Genomic DNA, 18,322 nt, shown 5'->3' on the forward strand with positions numbered 1-18,322 from the left:
GAATCTCAAATTGGAAAAAATTATAAAGGCTCCACACAAGTGTTGACGGTTCAAAGAGAAAAATAAAGTGATTAATTGTATAATCCAAGGAAACTTTTTAGTATATACATTCATTAATAAAAATGCAAATGTATTGGAATTTATTGTTAATAATGATTACACCAGAGAAGTTTTAAATAGCATGAAGAATGACAAAATAAACATATATTCTAGCATTGCATGATTTTGGGTTTTGAAATAACTGAGTCCATAGTTGTGGAACTGTAGTCCATTAACACTAAGATGTCTGGATATACACCTCAGAGTAGTTCTCTTTTTAAATTTGTGTCAACATTAATAGCTGACTTCAGTAGTAATTATAAAGAGAAAAATACCTCTAACCTGAAAAGATTTTATTTAAAGAAGCTAAAAGTAAATACAATGCCCAATAATAGCAGATACTCATATAGCACTTACCTCTACCAGGTGTATATTCTTAGCACAGGAACTAAGTAACTGAATTAATGAATTTTGTTTAATCCACAAAACAGCTCTATGAGATAGGTACTATAATGGGATCAAACACTCTCTCCATTTAACAGATAAGGAAATTGAGGGACAGAGAGGGTAGATCACCCAGCCCAAGGAGTGACAGATAGGAAGGAGAAGAGCTGGAATCTGAACCCAAGCAGCATGGTTCCAGATAGTATACTCTCACAAGTAAGCTGTACAGTATTTTCCAAATCACCATATTGAGCCACATGAAACTACTGATGCTAAATGCTAAATTATTAAGCTGTGCTCTAGTGAGGGGAATTGAGGTGAAATAAGCTTATGAAATGCAACATTCTCAACTCCTGTTTGGAAATTCCCATTTTGAATATCTGTCTATCAAAAACAACAACGACAACAAAATACTCTTGATACCATACAGCCACAAGTACTTGATTTCATCCAGAAATAATCAATCTTTTTGAATGCATTGACTGAAAAAACTCTAAACTAGCTATTTAAAGATTCTATGTAGTTAGTTAATTGAGAGACAGTTAGAGTGACAAAGAGAGTGGGGGAGGTGCAAAAGAAGAAGGACAAGCCAACAAGTAGACTTCATGCTAAGCAGAGAGCCTGATGGAAGGCTCTATCCCAGGACCCAGAGATCACGAGCTGAGCTGAAATCAAGAGTTGGTTGCTTAACTGACTGAGCGACCTAGGTGCCCCTAAACTAGTTATTTAATCAAGACACTGAACATGTCATTAAATCAGTGGGGGGATTTATTACGTTTTTCTCCTTAGGTGATGGCTGATGTGTCTTGGCTCAGTCAATAAGATGCACAACCGCCCTTAATCTGAGGACATGTACAACAAGATACGATCTAGTTCAGGTTTCATATTCTCTCCTTCAAGTGTCTGTGGGAAAGGAGAATATGGATATGAACAAAGGAGATTACTGAAACTACAGAAATAGTAATTATATATTCTCAGTCACTGGGGGTGTTTCAAAAGAATTAGAAAATGACAAAACTTCTCAAGCTTTAGGGTCTCTGACTCTTTAGCCCATGCACTTATTCTAAATTGTGTGATTAGCAGCATATTTACAGTTTCACTTCTTATTTTCTCATTCTTCCCTTAAGTTTTCAATCTTCTAGTGACATAAATTATGGCCAGAAAGTTATTCCAAAGTGAAATAGGAAAAAAATGAATATGAGATTTTTAATGGTATAAAATAAAATATTGTTCCATTGGTCTTCTAGGTCAGATACACTTAACTTGTGATCCATGGATATTGTAAAAATTAATGTGGTGTACACATATAGATGTGTGGTGCATGCTGTTTTCCAGGGGGAAAAAAATCTGTAGTTTTCATGAAAGTTTTCTATTTTCTGTCATCTTCAAAATATTTGCTACTCCATATATTGAAGAGAAAATGTAATCTAAATTAGATGGACAACATTTTTAATTTTTTTTTAATTTTTAAATTTTTTTAGTATTTTAGAGAAGATATCTAAACTTGGGACAAAATAGAATAAAAGCACATTTAAGAGAGAATAAATTAAAAAAATAGCAAATATTTTCGTTCAGAAATGTATTTCTTTTATTTAGGATAATGCCTTCTTAGGCAGATCTTATGAACTAAATTGTTCTATATATTATGAAAAAATATAAAACTAATAATATATTTAGGTTTTTCTGGATTAAGTATTTTTAACTAATATGTATTATATAAAAGGTGTCACAAGTTTGTTTTATTCACTGTAATTATAGACATAGTAGTTCATTATAAAGCTGTTTTTAAGATGTCTGGTTACTTTATTTTTAGCGTTTTCTATGTATTTGAACATATAGGACTACTTTGATGTCATCCTTGATTTGGTAACATAAATAAAATCTTGCTAATATAGAATTTACTTTAACCTGCATACATGCTTTATAAAGTCCACATGCAAAACCATCTGGACAAGTGGACATAGCAGTTTAATGATGTTGTATACACTCAGCATTTATATTAAGGTAGCATGATCTCATTCTAAGAATTTTTGTAGTTGTTACGAGGATAAAATGCTCAAGAAGGTGAGGGAGAGAGGATGTTTTCATTATGAGGGAGTATTTACAGCTCTTGCTTAAGCACATTACTAGACATTTTAAAAGTTCATTTGTCTGTCCAGAGCAAGTGAACATAGAACCTAAGTCATTTTAAATCACCAGGCTTGTGAAAATACCATTGTTCTAAGAAGGATCTTAGATAAAAGCCTACCAGGTTAAGGCCTCCTTCCTTGGGAGTGCTTTGGTTTTTCAATAAGTAATAGAACTTCCTGAAATGCTGGTTAATATTGTGTTTATGAAGTTTAATTTTTATCAGCACTAATAGGTCTTACAGTTTTGAAATGATCAGTTCACTTTTCTAAACTCTTAATCTTTAATTAAATCTTCTTTTTGTATATGCTTCTTTCCTTTTTTTCTCTCTCTAACATAAAAACGATTGAAATACTAATAAAACTTAACAGCATTCTATGAAAGGTTAGTGTAATCATTAGGTGAGGAGTTATATTAACACAGGGAAAACACTGTTGTCTCAATATCTTTTGATTCTCTTAATATTTTTCTTTTCAAGTAAATATTAAATACCCACATTTAATTAGAATAAGGAATCTTGTAAAGAACAATTGAAAATCAAACAAGAACAGCAAACTGATGTGATAAGCAAAATACTCTTGTATTCCAGAAAACTGAGTAAAATAAGAAAACAGGAGACAAACAAACAGGAAGATAGGTGCTGAATACTGTCACATATCTTGGAATGATTTAGTCAATGTTATGACCCGTAGTGACACTCATAGAACAGATTTCAGCTTTAAAATGTAACTTTGTATTTGATGTTATTATGACACTTTTTCTAAGACTCTTTAGTCTTTCTAAGACTCCTTTATGCTGGGCACCTGGGTGGCTCAGTGGGTTGGGCTGCTGCCTTTGGCTCAGGTCATGATCTCAGGGTCCTGGGGTCGAGTCCCGTGTCGGGCTCTCTGCTCAGCAGGAAGCCTGCTTCCCTCTCTCTCTCTCTGCCTGCCTTTCCATCTACTTGTGATCTCTCTCTGTCAAATAAATAAAATCTTAAAAAAAAAAAAAGACTCCTTCATGCCAAGAGACTGGAAATCAGTAGCATAAATAATAGTTATGTTCCAAAATAAAATAATTTTTATTTTAATTTTTTAATTTGAGTATAGTTGGCACACTATATTCCCTTAGTTTTGTACTGTTAAGCTATATTCACCACAAGCGTAGCTAAAATCTGCTACCATACAATGCTACTACAATATAATTGACTATATTCCCTATGTTGTACCTTTCAAAATCAAATTTTAAGATGTAAAAAAATAAAACAATATCAAAAAAACCCCCAAAAACTTCTGAATAGTTATCAGGTCGTTTACCTTGTCTAAATTAATAGTCCCCAAACTGGATTTTTGAGACATAATTTCTTTCATCATACGCTCTTTGAATTTATACTGAGAAATTGAAAGTCACTGTTTTAAGCAAATAATTGAAAATAGCTTAACACTTTCAGTGATGCATAATTTTTGAAGGTTTAATACTGCATTATTCGATGGCAAATTTAATGTATTTTAATGACTGGCCAGTGCTGAAAAACTGATTAGAAAATTACTCAATTGTTGTTCTGTGGACCGTTCTTTTATGGAAATTAAAGGATATTTATGTGGTACATCCAATAAGTAGATGTTTCCTTAAAAAAAGGTTATAAACATTTGTAATTACCATCTACCAATTTATTAAAGAAATAAGGTTGCTACCAAAATGGAAACAAAAATGTTTTATTTTTGGAAGACTATTCTTTGTGAAATGGGGGCCAGGAATTGGATTCAAGGTCTTACTACTGAACAGTAATCTGAATTAATCCTATGTGGATGGCTTCTAGTGGAGAGGTGGGGGAGGAGGGTCTGACAGGCAGCAACAGAGAAAACGAGTCCAAAGAAGAAATTCTGTATGTAGTTTCTGGGAAGAAAAACAGGGACTATTTATAAAGAGGCTTATTTTGTTAATCCAACATGGTTCCATCAACCAGAAAGGGGGTTATAAGTAAATATTGCAGCCATTTTTTTCTCAGTGACTGTAAAAACAGATGCCTAGGCTGAGATATTTGGGAGCCCAGAAGTTAATAATAAGAGTTACAGGAATGGACAAGTGCCCCATACTTCTCCATCCCCTCTCTTCTTTGGAATATACCATTATTCCTTCTCTGGAAAAATGAGAGGAAAACAATACCTTTTGTCAGTTTAAGGAAAGCATGGATATGCGGTAGATATCATGGTATTAAAGAGAAAAAAAATTGTATTTCTAAATAACACAAGAAATATAGTCATTGATTATAAACATTGATCACTTTTTCAGTATGAACATGTGCCAGTGGTGGTGCATATGTTGAAGTTTTTATATTCAAAGGAGTGAAGGCCGAATTTCCTACTATCCTTATGTAGAAGAAATTGGTTTTTGCTTGAATAAAGATCAAACAAACCCTCTTTTGGCACAACAGCACAAGTTCTGTAGTGGGTAAAGAGAATCAGTAAAACACCTCCCTTTAAAATGTGATAAGGTTTTCAATAAATCAGCTATTTTATTAGACTTACTGTGTCATTCACAATGAAATAGCATAGCTGTATGTCCCCACCAATATTTCATAGTTTTATTTTTAAAAAGTATGATCTCTAGTGTTCTGCCAGTATTATATGATTTACTGTTCTATACTCAATTCTGAAATATCCATCTACATCTCAGCAATTCTCTTTTTGGCACCAGGAAAGATTTTGTTTCAGGTTTTATTTATTCAGAGCCTGTTAATGTTGTAATTTTTATATCACTGTCATGTCATTTTGCAACTAATGTCATATATCTGATAAAAGAGCATAGGGAGAGGAGCTGTGTACTTATTAATTAGAGAGGTCTGATAAATGGATTATCTTATTTAGTAAGCAAGTCCTTGACAAGCAGGTGAATACAGATAGGCATATTAATGCTGGTTTCCTGATTTACCGCTGTGCTAACCTGAGTTTTATTTATTTATTTTTGGGGGTAAATTTCTGAACATCTTCCTGAAACTTGCCTTAACAAATATAGAGTTATTGAGTGATGACCATGAATTGTTATATATGCTATATTCACACAAATTATTTCATTTGACTATTTTAATTGGCCCTATAAGGGGTGACCTGTTATTACAATCCCCATTTTACAGATGGGGAAACAGACAAAGCAAGGTTCTAGGAATATAAGATTTCATGGGTAATAAAGGTAGAGCTGCAATGAGCCCTGGTAATTTTTCTTTGAAGATGCTTTCTTTCTTTCTTTTTCTTTTTTTTAAGATTTTATTTACTTATTTGTCAGAAACAGAGCACAAGCAGGGGCAGTGGCAGGCAGAGGGAGAAGCAGGCTCCCTGCTGAGCAAGGAGCCTGATGCAGAGCTTGATCCCAGAACTGAAGGCAGATGCTTAACTGACTGAGCCACCTGGGTGTTCCTGAAGATGTTTTCTTGCCTTACTTACTGCCTTTGATAATGTTTACCTCCTATAATTCTCATTCTGACCTTTTGACAAATATATAAATATTTAAATTAAATATAAATTTTGGTAATATATATATTTAGGCTTTCATGTGGATTTTGTTCATATTATTGGTTGCTCATTGATGAACTATGCAGATTTTTGCTTCTATTCTGTAGCATAATGCTAGCTTGCTTGCTGTGTATTTGATAGAGATTCCAACTAATGGTGTGCTTTAATATATAAGAGAATGTTTTCAAGATTTACCTTTTTTTGTATAGAAAAATGTGATTTCCATTCAGTGCTGTCATTCAAATAATTTCTATTTGAAGATGATCCATTTTCTTCCTGCAATTCTCTTTATTTTCTGTTGGCCTATCCACTGACTAGCTGCTCACCCAGGAAGTACATAGGAATAATTAGTTTCTTACCCCTGTAGTACAGCTCTTCTATTTTGATATGTAGCTGCTGGAACCTACCTTAAAACACACACTCATGCTCACACACACACACACACACACGCAGTCACAAGCACACGTGCGCTCACGCACACACGCACACACACCATTGGATTTTAAGCATTCATTTTAGGAAAATACATGTAAAATAGCAGAAAAGTATGACAATCCTTGGGTAAATATTATATTTGTTTGTAAAACCTATTCAAGAGGAATTTCAAGAAGAAGGACATGTTTATTTTGAAAGCAGGCTGAGATAAAACTGTAATCATTTCTAGGTGAAGCTCAGTTGTGTTTCTGGCTGTTGAGTGATTCTCATGCATCTGGTCACATCCTAATCACTGCTACATCTTCATGTCAAGGATGTCAAGATTTATAGCATGTTAGTGTCAACCCCTGTCCAACTGTAATCAGTGTGGATTCCATGATACTTTATTCCAAAAGGCTCAGCCACATTCCCCAGTCTCTCAGAGAAGTTGCCACAGCCCATAAAAATGGTCAGAACAGAAGTGCATTAGGCTTTTGTAGGCCTAGCCCTTTAAGTTCCTCTGACTTGTTACTTCTATTTATTTGTGTGACTACTCTTCTACTTCATTTTCCTAACTCTCAAGGGACTTCGGTCCCCTTCAAAGCCATAACCGCTTTGGTAGGGACCTAACAATGGCCAATAAATTCTTGGGTACTTCTTCCTATTTTTCCCATTACTTGCTATAACTTTGCTCATCCTAACAGGTTGGTTTACTGAGACTCACGGCTATATTGCTTTGATGTTGAGTATGATCACTTACAAAAACCCTTGCTGTCCTCTCTACTAGCTTATAACCTGGTGGACATGGTCATTGGCCTAGATGAAATCTGAATGGGCTAACTTCTTAGAGGTAAATATTACCTGTTAGAGCATTACTCATGGAGCTCAGCACTCAGGATAATTTGTTTATCTGCTACTATCTATCTTGGCTTCCTCCCCTTCCCTGTCAGCTCAGTCCACCAAGTTCCCAGCATGTCTATGAACTGAGCCCATCTGAGGAACAACAATGAATATGTAGCTTTTCTTCTCCAGCAACTCTGGCTGATATAAGATGTCATACTAAGTGTCAAATCACAGTTCCAATAAGCAATACCCATCTAGCACTTCCAAAAGCCTGGAAATGAAAAGAGGAGAGATTGTCTTTGCCCAGGGCCTGGCTCTGCTGGGGATTAGCTCAGGTTTGAATCTGTTTCATTGTTATTTGGCATTTTGTACATTGTCTTCCTGCCTCTTACATTGCAGAACTTTAAGTGTGTACCTTAAATATTTTCACATTTCTATCCAAACTTTATGAGAAATAGATTTCTCCACCATCCAAGTTTTACTGAAGAAAGCCTTTTAGAAATTCTTGTAGGGATAAAAAGCCATACTTTCATTGCCATAAGCACTTCTTTCATATTTTTCACTTTTGCTTTGCTTTGCTTTATTACAAATATACATATTGAGAATCTCTCTACCCAACAAAGCCAAAAAAAAAAAAAAAACAAAAAACCCACCCCTTAAAAAAAATTATTTACAGGGACTCTCTTTTATTCCTTCAAGTTGTACAGGCATGGACATATGGTAGGTAGAAATATTCTGAGGTAAATACTTAGAATTCTGAATTATTTTGTGTAATAACAAAGTGTCCCAACAGTTTCTTACAGATTCAGCTGACTAATTACTAGAGATTTGGTTGCAACCCAAGTCACTTTAGTACCTTACAAAAACTGAGGTGCTTCAGGCAAGATTATCAGCACGAGAATAAATGAGTTAGCAAGCATTAATAAACCTGGAGAACCACAGTGTTAAATGTTTTATGCATCATTTGAGTATGTGCCACTGCAGAAAATTGAATGAACAGCTTTTTGGTTATGAATACTGGAAGTAAATTTTTTAGCATTGTTTTGCATTTCTTTTAGCGAGAGACTTATCAAAATGAACATTTTCTGATAGAGAATGCCTACAAGGCATTCTCTCTCTTAGAGTTTAGCAGTGTGTGTTAAAACTCCAGTCAGTCACCCTTTGTATTTATCTTTCTTCTCTCATGATGAACCATTCACCTGCTGAGCACTTACTGAATGTGGATTCTGTATTGGAGATAGGGTTACATTGTGCTCACACTTAGGACTACAACAATGAGGAAGAATTATGCCGTATACTCTAAAAGGTCACCAAGAACACTGTTGGTTCTGAGACCATTTTAAGCATTCAAATTTTATTGGATTACTGAACTATGAATGATAGCATAATATAAATAATTTTCTTAACAGCAAAAAGTTGCTGAATAACTATCATGTGCATAATGCTCTGCATATCAGATATAAATGGCAAATGCACAATTCCCACCCTTAGAAATAGCATTCTAGTTAGTTTACATACGGAATTTTTGTCCTTCCACATAGTTCCAGTCATATAAGAGGAGAAGGAGGAAAAGCAAGAACAGAAGTGGAAGGAGGAACTGGGAAAGGGATAGTTAACAATGTGTGTGTATATAAGAGAGAGAGAATCTAATGTGCACTAAGAATTGTTTAAATTTCAAATGAAGTATAACATGAACTCTTAAAAATTACTCCTAGCTGGAATGAAACTATTTACTGTGTTTTTAGCTATGTGTTTATTATTATAAAAATAATAGCATATATTGAGAAGAAACTAAGTGCTTTACAAGGATTATCTTTACAAGGATTATTGTATCTGATCCTTTATATTATTTTCCAATCCTCTTTTACATATGTCATTTTATCTAATCATCTCCAAAGCCCTATGAGGTGTTTGTCCCCCTTTTAAAGATGAGGAAACCCAGGCACAGAGAGACTGATAAAGTGCCCAGATTCACATAGCTGACAAGATAGGGAGACAGGATTTAATTTCAAGCAGAGAAAGATTTTCCATGAAACTAATAAAATTTAAGATTCAGGAACACTCACTTTTACAGGCTCCTTCCAAGGATTTATATTTAAATTGTATTTATAATTTTACATTTTTTATCATAAAAGGGACCCTAAAAAGTTTATAAGCTTCAGGCCTCAGGCATTTGGACTTTATATGCAACTTCAGCTTCCTGTTAAATAAGTATAACCCTATCAGCTTCTTGAGCTGTCTTTTCTTTTCTTCCTCTGACTATGGGGGAAGTGTGCTGCCTGGAAACAAAGGGCGGTCTGTCCATCTCTCCTCTGGAGCTTCTTTTCTCTCCATTTCGCAGACACTATTATCTGTTCAGTTATATTTATTTTAATTCTCTCTCCTTACATCTCTATTATCATTCTCTCTACTGTATTGGTCTCATCAGTATTCAAACTGCTCTAGTTTCACCATTAAAAGAAAGATTTAGGAAAAGGAAAAAACAAAAACAAAAAAAACCGCTCAAGTCTCCCATTTACATTCTAGCTATTTCCATACCATTCTACTCCCTTTTCCAACTACCAAAGGACCTTTTGAACACAGTCTATCTTCACTACACTCATTCTTTCATTTACTTAACAAATGTTTATTGATATCTGCTAGATGTCAGGCATTGTGCCAAACTGCAGGATTAAAACAAAGAACACAGGCTTCACAGATATACTTACTTATAATAGGAGTTTGTATCTTATATGTCCTATTGTCTGAGATGCACTCAGGAGATAATAATAAGGATCTTCATTTTCTGGTGACCTATCTCTTAGCAAATAGGTCCATGTTTTAAAGTCTCGGTGTGCGTATACGCAAATAACCCACCAATGCTTTTTTTTTTTCTTTTTAAAATTCAAATGTTTATTTTATTTATTTCTTATTTCATATGTTATAGTCTTATATATTTATTATTACTTGTATTTATTTTTACCCTATGTATAAAATGTATGTTGGATATACTATTATATATCCTTTTTTTCTTTTTGTAAATTATTTTTATTAATATATATTTTTTATTAACATATAATGTATTATTTAGCCCAGGGGTACAGGTCTCTGAATCATCAAGTTTACACATTTCACATCACTCACCATAGCCCATACCCTCCCCAATGTCCAAACCCAACCACCCTTTCCCTACCCCACCCCCAGCAACCCTCAGTTTGTTTTGTGAGATTAAGAGTCTCTTAGGGTTTGTCTCCCTCCCAATCCCATCTTGCTTCATTTTTTCATTCCCTAACCCCACAAACCCCCCACCCTGCCTCACCTATCCCTATATCAGAGAGATCATATGATAATTTTCTTTCTCTGATTGACTTACTTCGCTCAGCATAATACCCTCTAGTTCCATCCACGTCTTTGCAAATGGCAAGATTTCTTCTGATGGCTACATAGTATTCCATTGTATATATATACCACTTCTTCTTTATCCATTCATCTGTTGATGGACATCTAGGTTCTTTCCATAGTTTGGCTATTGTGGACATTGCTGCTATAAACATTCGGGTGCATGTGCCCTTTTGGATCACTACATTTGTATCTTTAGGGTAAATACCCAGTAGTGCTATTGCTGGGTCGTAGGGTAGCTCTATTTCCAACTTTTTGAAAAACCTCCATGCTGTTTTCCAGAGTGGCTGCACCAGCTTGCATTCCCAACAACAGTGTAGGAGGGTTCCCCTTTCTCCGCATCCTTGCCAACATCTGTCATTTCCTGATTTGTTAATTTTAGCCATTCTAACTGGTGTGGGTGGTATCTCACTGTGGTTTTGATTTGTATTTCCCTGATGCCGAGTGATGTGGAGCACTTTTTCATGTGTCTGTTGGCCATTTGGATGTTTTCTTTGCAGAAATGTCTGTTCGTGTCTTCTGACCATTTCTTGATTGGATTATTTGTTCTTTGGGTGTTGAGTTTGATAAGTTCTTTATAGATTTTGGATACTAACCCTTGATCTGATGTCATTTGTGAATATCTTCTCCCATTCTGTCAGTTGTCTTTTGGTTTTGTTAACTGTTTCCTTTGCTATGCAAAAACTTTTGATCTTGATGAAGTCCCACTAGTTCATTTTTGCCCTCCCTTCCCTTGCCTTTGGCAATGTCTTTAGGAAGAAGTTGCTGTGGCTGAGGTCAAAGAGGTTGCTGCCTGTGTTCTCCTCAAGGATTTTGATGGATTCCTGTCTCACATTGAGGTCCTTCATCCATTTGGAGTCTATTTTTGTGTGTGGTGTAAGGAAATGGTCCAGTTTGATTCTTCTGCATGTGGTTGTTAATTTTCCCAACACCATTTGTTGAAGAGACTCTCTTTTTTCCATTGGACATTCTTTTCTGCTTTGTTGAAGATTGTTGACCATAGAGTTGAGGGTCTATTTCTGGGCTCTCTAATCTCTTCCATTGCTCTATGTGTCCAATTTTGTGCCAATACAATACTGTCATAATGACCACAGCTTTATAATAGAGCTTGAAGTCTGGGATTATGATGCCACCAACTTTGGCTTTCTTTTTCAACATTCAGGCTATTTGGGGTCTTTTCTGGTTCCATATAAATTTTAAGATTATTTGTTCCATTTCTTTGAAAATTGATGGTATTTTGATAAGTATTGCATTAAATGTGTAGATTGCTTTGGGTAGCATAGATATTTTCACAATATTTGTTCTTCCAATCCATGAGTACAGAACATTTTTCCATTTCTTTGTGTCTTCCTCAATTTCTTTCATGAGTACATACTCTTCTGAGTACAGGTTCTTTGCCTCTTTGGTTAGATTTATTCCTAGGTATCTTATGGTTTTTGATGCAATTGTAAATGGGATTGACTCCTTAATTTCTTGTTCTTCTGTCTTGCTATTGGTGTACAGAAATGCAACTGATTTCTAAGGATTGATTTTATATCCTGATAGTGTACTGAATTCCTGTCTGAGTTCTAGCAGTTTTGGAATGGACTCTTTTTGGTTTTCCACATAAAGTATCATATCAGCTGCAAAGAGTGAGAGTTTGACTTCTTTGCAGACTTGAATGCCTTTTATTTCTTTTGGTTGTCTGATTGCTGAGGCTAGAACTTCAAGTACTATGTTGAATAGCAGTCATGATAGTGGACTTCCCTACCATGTTCCTGACCTTAGGAGAAAAGCGGTCAGTTTTTCCCCATTGAGAATGTTATTTGCTGTGGGTTTTTCATAGATGGCTTTGTTGCTATTTAGGTGTGTACCCTCTGTGCCTACACTATGAGGAATTTTGATCAAGAAAGGATGCTGTACTTTGTCAAATGCTTTTTCAGCATCTATTGAGAGGATCATATGGTTCTTGTTCTTTCTTTTATTAATGTATTGTATCACATTGGTTGATTTGCGGATGTTGAACCAACCTTGCAGCCCAGGAATAAATCCCATTGGTTGTGGTGAATAATCCTTTTAATGTACTGTTGGATTCTATTGGCTAGTATTTTGGTGAGAATTTTGCATCCATGTACATCAAATTTATTGGTATGTAATTCTCCTTTATGATGGGGTCTTTATCTGGTCTTGGGATTAAGTTAATACAGGCCTCATACAGTGAGTTTGGAAGTTTTCCTTCCATTACTATTTTTTGGGACAGTTTCAGGAGAATAAGTATTAATTTTTCTTTAAATGTTTGGTAGAATTCCTCTGGGAAGCCATCTGGCCCCGGGCTCTTTTTTACTGGGAGATTTTTGATGACTGCTTCAATTTCCTTACTAGTTATGAGTCTGTTCAGGTTTTCTGTTTCTTCCTGGCTCAGTTTTAGTAGTTTATATGTCTCTAGGAATGCATCCATTTCTTCCAGATTGTCGAATTTGCTGGCGTATAGTTGCTCATAATATGTTCTTATAATTGTTTGTATTTCTTGGTGCTGGTTGTTATCTCTCCTCTTTCATTCATGATTATATTTATTTGGGTCCTTTCTCTTTTCTTGTTGATAAGTCTGGCCAGGGGTTTATCAGTCTTCTTAATTCTTTCAAAGAACCAGCTCCTGGTTTCATTGATTTGTTCTACTGTTCTTTTGGTTTCTATTTCATCAATTTCTGCTCTTATCTTTATGATTTCTTTTCTGGTGGGTTTAGGCTTTCTTTGACATTCTTTCTCCAGCTCCTTTAGGTGTACAGTTAGGTTACATACTTTTTTTTTTTTTTAATCCATTCTGATACCCTGTGTCTTTTGATTGGGACATTTAGCCCATTTACATTCAGGGTAACTATTGAAAGATATAAATTCAGTACCATTGTATTGCCTGTAATGAGACTGTTACTGTATATTGTCTCTGTTCCTTTCTGGTCTACTACTTTTAGGTCTCTCTTTGCTTAGAGGACTCCTTTCAATATTTCCTGTAGGGCTGGTTTGGTGTTTGCAAATTCTTTTAATTTTTGTTTGTCATATAAGATTTTATCTGTCCTTCTATTTTCAATGATAGCCTACCTGGATATAATATTCTTGGATGCGTATTTTTCTCATTCAGTGCTCTGAATATATCATGCCAGGTCTCTGTGGATAGGTCTGCTATCAGTCTAATATTTCTGCCATTGTATGTTACAGACTTCTTGTCCCAAGCTGCTTTCAGGATTTTCTCTTTGTCATTAAGACTTATGAGTTTTACTATTAGATGATGGAATATGGACCTATTTTTATTTATTTTGAGGGGGGTCTCTGTGCCTCCTGGGTTTTGATGCTTGTTCCCTTTGCCATATTATGGAGATTATCTACTATAATTGTTCCAATATATCTTCTGCCCCCCTTTCTCTTTCTTCTTCTTCTGGGTTCCCAATTATTCTAATATTGTTTTATCTTAGGGTATCACTTATCTCTCGAATTCTCCCCTCATGGTTGATCAGTTGTCTCTGTTTTGCTCAGCTTCTTTATTTTCCATCATTTGATCTTCTATATCACTAATTCTCTCTTTTGCCTCTTTTATCCTAGTAGTAAGAACCTCCATTTTTTATTAAATCTCATTAATAGCTTTTTTTATATCAACTTGGGTAGATTTTAGTTCTTTTATTTCTCCAGAAAGGGATTCTCTAATACCTTCCATGAGTTTTTTGAGCCCAGTTAACACCTTGATAATCATCATTCTGAAGTCTAGTTCTGACATATTACCAATACCCATATTGATTAGGTCCCTACCATCAGTACTACCTCTTGTACTTTTTTTGTGTGTGTTGAGTTTTTTCACCTTGTCATTTTATCCAGGTAAAAATATATGAATGAGGGGGCCTGAGTGGCTCAGTGGGTTAAGCCTCTGTTTTCAACTCAAGTCATGATCCCAGGGTCCTGGGATCAACACCCACATCGGGAGCCTGCTTCCTCCTTTCTCTCTGCCTGTCTCTTTGCCTACTTGTGATCTCTCTCTCTCGCTCTGTCAAATAAATAAATAAAATCTTTAAAAAAATTTAAAAATAAATAAAAAATAAAAAAATTTAAAAAGAATATATGAATGAGAGAATAAAATACTTAAAGAGTGGCAAAGACCCCTGAAAAATATATGCTAACCAAATCAGATGAGACCTAAAACCAGGGGGAGAAGATGGGGGGGGATTTAAAAAATATATATATATATTAGACTGGTGAGTAGAACAGAGCCACCCACTAGATTTGGGTATATTCTGGTCTCTTAGAAGAAACTACCTCCCAAAATTTTAAAGAAAGAATAGTATATATATATATATATATATATATATATACACAAAAATAAGGGTAAACATGATGACTGGATGGACTCTGACTGTGAAGATGAAATTTTAAAAGATTCTAAAAAAGGAATTGATAAGTTTGTTGGAAAAAGAAAGAAAAAAGAGGAGAAAATGTGATCAGGCTGGAGCTAGATTTAGGATATATTTTGATCTATTAGAAGAAATTATACCCCAAAATTTTAAAGAAATATATATATATATATATACATTGTGTATATATATATATATACACACACACACACACACACACACACACAAATAAGATTAAATACACTGAAGGGATAAAATATGCCTGTAACTATGAAAATTTAAAATTTTTTTAAAGAGGTATTGATAAGATAAAACAGGTAAAAAAACATTAAAAGAGGGAAGAGAAAAAGTTAAAAAAGAGAATAAGAAAAAAATGAAATGAAATTTAACTTTGTTAGACTAAAGGATCATGGGGGGAAAAAATCCATGAATTCTATGTATTGCTTTCCCCTAGCTCTGGAGTTCTGCAATTCTCATTGATAGGTGAACATGGTCTTGGCTGGATGTTCTTGCTGATCTTCTGGGGGAGGGGCCTCTTGCAGTGATTCTCAAGTGTCTTTGTCCGAGTTGTAATTCCACCACCCTTTCCAGGGACCAGGCTAAGTAATCTGCTCAGGTCCGCTTTCGGTAGCTTTTGTTCCCTGAGTGCTTTCCATTGAGCTCTGGAGGACAGGAATGAAAATGGCAGCCTCCCAATCTCTGGCCCAGAAGAGCCAAGAGCTTGGGGCCCCACTCCTCAGTGTGCCCTCATAGAAAAGCAGTCAATCCCTCCTGTGTTCCTGGTCTCTGGCCATGCTCTGTGCTCATCTGGCCTATGAATGAGTGGTTCTGTGTCTGGCGCACAGCCCTGTTTGGAGTCTCCAAATCCAGCAGATTCTTGCCACACTCTCCGACACTACTCCTCCAGAGGAGGAAGGAGGAGATCTCTCCGGATCTGCCACTTGTGGGGTCCCTGCTGAAAGAGTAGTTGCCTGACTGTGCCTTGGATCATGGTTTAAGGTAACACAGAGCTGAGAGCCCCCACCTCAGCTCTGTCTCTCTCACCAGCTTCCTTGCTCCAATACCTAGCAGCTCTGCCACACTCAGACACCCCCAGTCTTTCTGTGACCACATGGGTCCTGAGACCACACTATCCCTATAAGGGTTCCACCCCACTTAGCCTCTGAAGTCATGTCCCTCAGTGGAGCAGACTTGTAAAAGTTCTGTTTTTGTGCTCTGTTGCTCCACCACTTGCCAGGAGCCAGCCCCTCCCCCTGCAGTCTATCTTCCTGTGGCTTCAGAGTCACTTCTCTGCATGTACTACCTTCTGGAAAGTGGTTGATTTTCTTCCTAGAATTGCTGCTCTTCTTCAATCTCCTGTTGAGTTTGTAGGTGTTCAGAATGGTTTGATAACTATCTAGATAAACCCCTGGGACCTAATGCTATTTCAGTTTCCTACTCCTCCACCATCTTGCATCCTCCCCACCAATGCTTTTTTTTTTTTTTTTTTTTTTTTTTTAATACTGTAAAAGGTTAGTGGAACTTTTAGGTGCCAAATTTGGCATTTGTATCTGAAGCTGTCTAGCTCTACTGTCAACTAACGATGATTTTAATTTAAGACGTTAGCTTCACCTAATTATTTAGATATTTGGGTGACTAAAGTGAATAACAGTTATCATTACCAGGTGCCCCAACAAGGTGGCATTGCCCCACAAAGTGGTATTTGTCTGGACATTTCTATTAATATGGGTATGTTTTATGGATCCCCATTTCATAGATAATATAAGTGAGCAATGAGGTAATGAATAACCTTTGAAATCTCATTCACCAAAATATATTCAAAAACAAGATTTGAATATAGATCACTTTGTAAAGTCTAGGATCTTTCAAATATATTTTGCAAATGCACCAAAATCAAGAGACATAGGATAGGTGAGATTGAATGGGGGCAAAAGGATCACAAAGGGGAGTATAATATGGAGCATGACAAGGAAAGGAAAGGAAAGGAAAGGAAAGGAAAGGAAAGGAAAGGAAAGGAAAGGAAGCATGGGGACAAAAGGGAGACAAAGGGTCACAAAGGGGAGTATAATATGGAGCATGACAAAGGAAGACAAGGAAAACAGCTGTATGAAACTTTAAGTAGAAAATATATAATCATTTATGTATGAGTAGGACAGAAAACCCAGAATAGGAGTGTCAGTAGACTAACTTTGTGTTTGTTGAAATCTTTGTCTTCCCCTTCCATAGCTATGGAAGACCGACATTTTAAAAATTTCATCAAAGAGACCTCAGTTGTTTAGGTGGCTTCTTGAACTATTGATAAATTGTATGTTTTGTTGCCATTTTCCATGTTAGCAGATTCATAGTGTTTTGTTTGTAGAATACTTACAAGCTCTTGCTTTTTTTTTTTTTTTTCTATCAAGCTATTGGATTCTTTTGTTACAGGAGGAGCATTTTAAAGGGAGGATTTGTTACTAGTTTCCTTTAGCTGAATTTAAGTCTATACGAAATTTTGTGTGATTTAGTGTTCTGCAGAGAGTTTTGTTGTGGGATTTTTTTCTCTCCCTTTAATTTTAACTTGAACAGCTTGATGAGAGTTTAATAGAATTTGTTTTAAAGTTATTGCTGACCTTGAATTAAGTGGGAGCCAATATATCCCCATGCAGGTGTGGGCTTCAATTTATGGCAAATATGTTTGTCTTTACAGTTATGCATAATTTCCAAATTCTAGAAATTACTTCTGTTTTATAGCTATACCTTCTAAACCCATCATAAGGAGGGCTCTGTCAGCATTTCTATTACATTCTTTACAGAGGTTTATAACATGGTCATAAAACTCACTCCAGGATTAGTTTTGGCAGATAAACTCATCTAGGCAAGAAAGGTGTTATTTTTTAACAACTGTTTAAAAAGAATATGCCGGCTTGTCTCCTCTCATAGAGTTCATAGACTTCTTTCTTGCTGCAAAACCTCTTTCTCTAATAAGAGGATGTCTTAATTAGCCTTTTTATATTGTAATTTTTTGTTTTAGAACCTCTCTTTTTCCTCAAAAGGAAGAGATACATAGCTTAAAAAAATAAGGTTGCTTGGATGCTGGAGTTCAGCAGAGATGAATTCAAATCCCAATTCTATGACTTAATGGGAGATTTGTGAATGAGCTACTTACTGAATATAATAAGCACTTAATAAGGGGTAGCTGTAGAGGTATATACTATTCATTTTCTTAAGTCTTTTTAT

Source organism: Lontra canadensis, unplaced genomic scaffold (genome assembly GCF_010015895.1).
Source record: "Lontra canadensis isolate GAN:19392208 unplaced genomic scaffold, GSC_riverotter_1.0 scaffold5, whole genome shotgun sequence".
In the NCBI taxonomy this organism is placed as follows: domain Eukaryota; kingdom Metazoa; phylum Chordata; class Mammalia; order Carnivora; family Mustelidae; genus Lontra; species Lontra canadensis.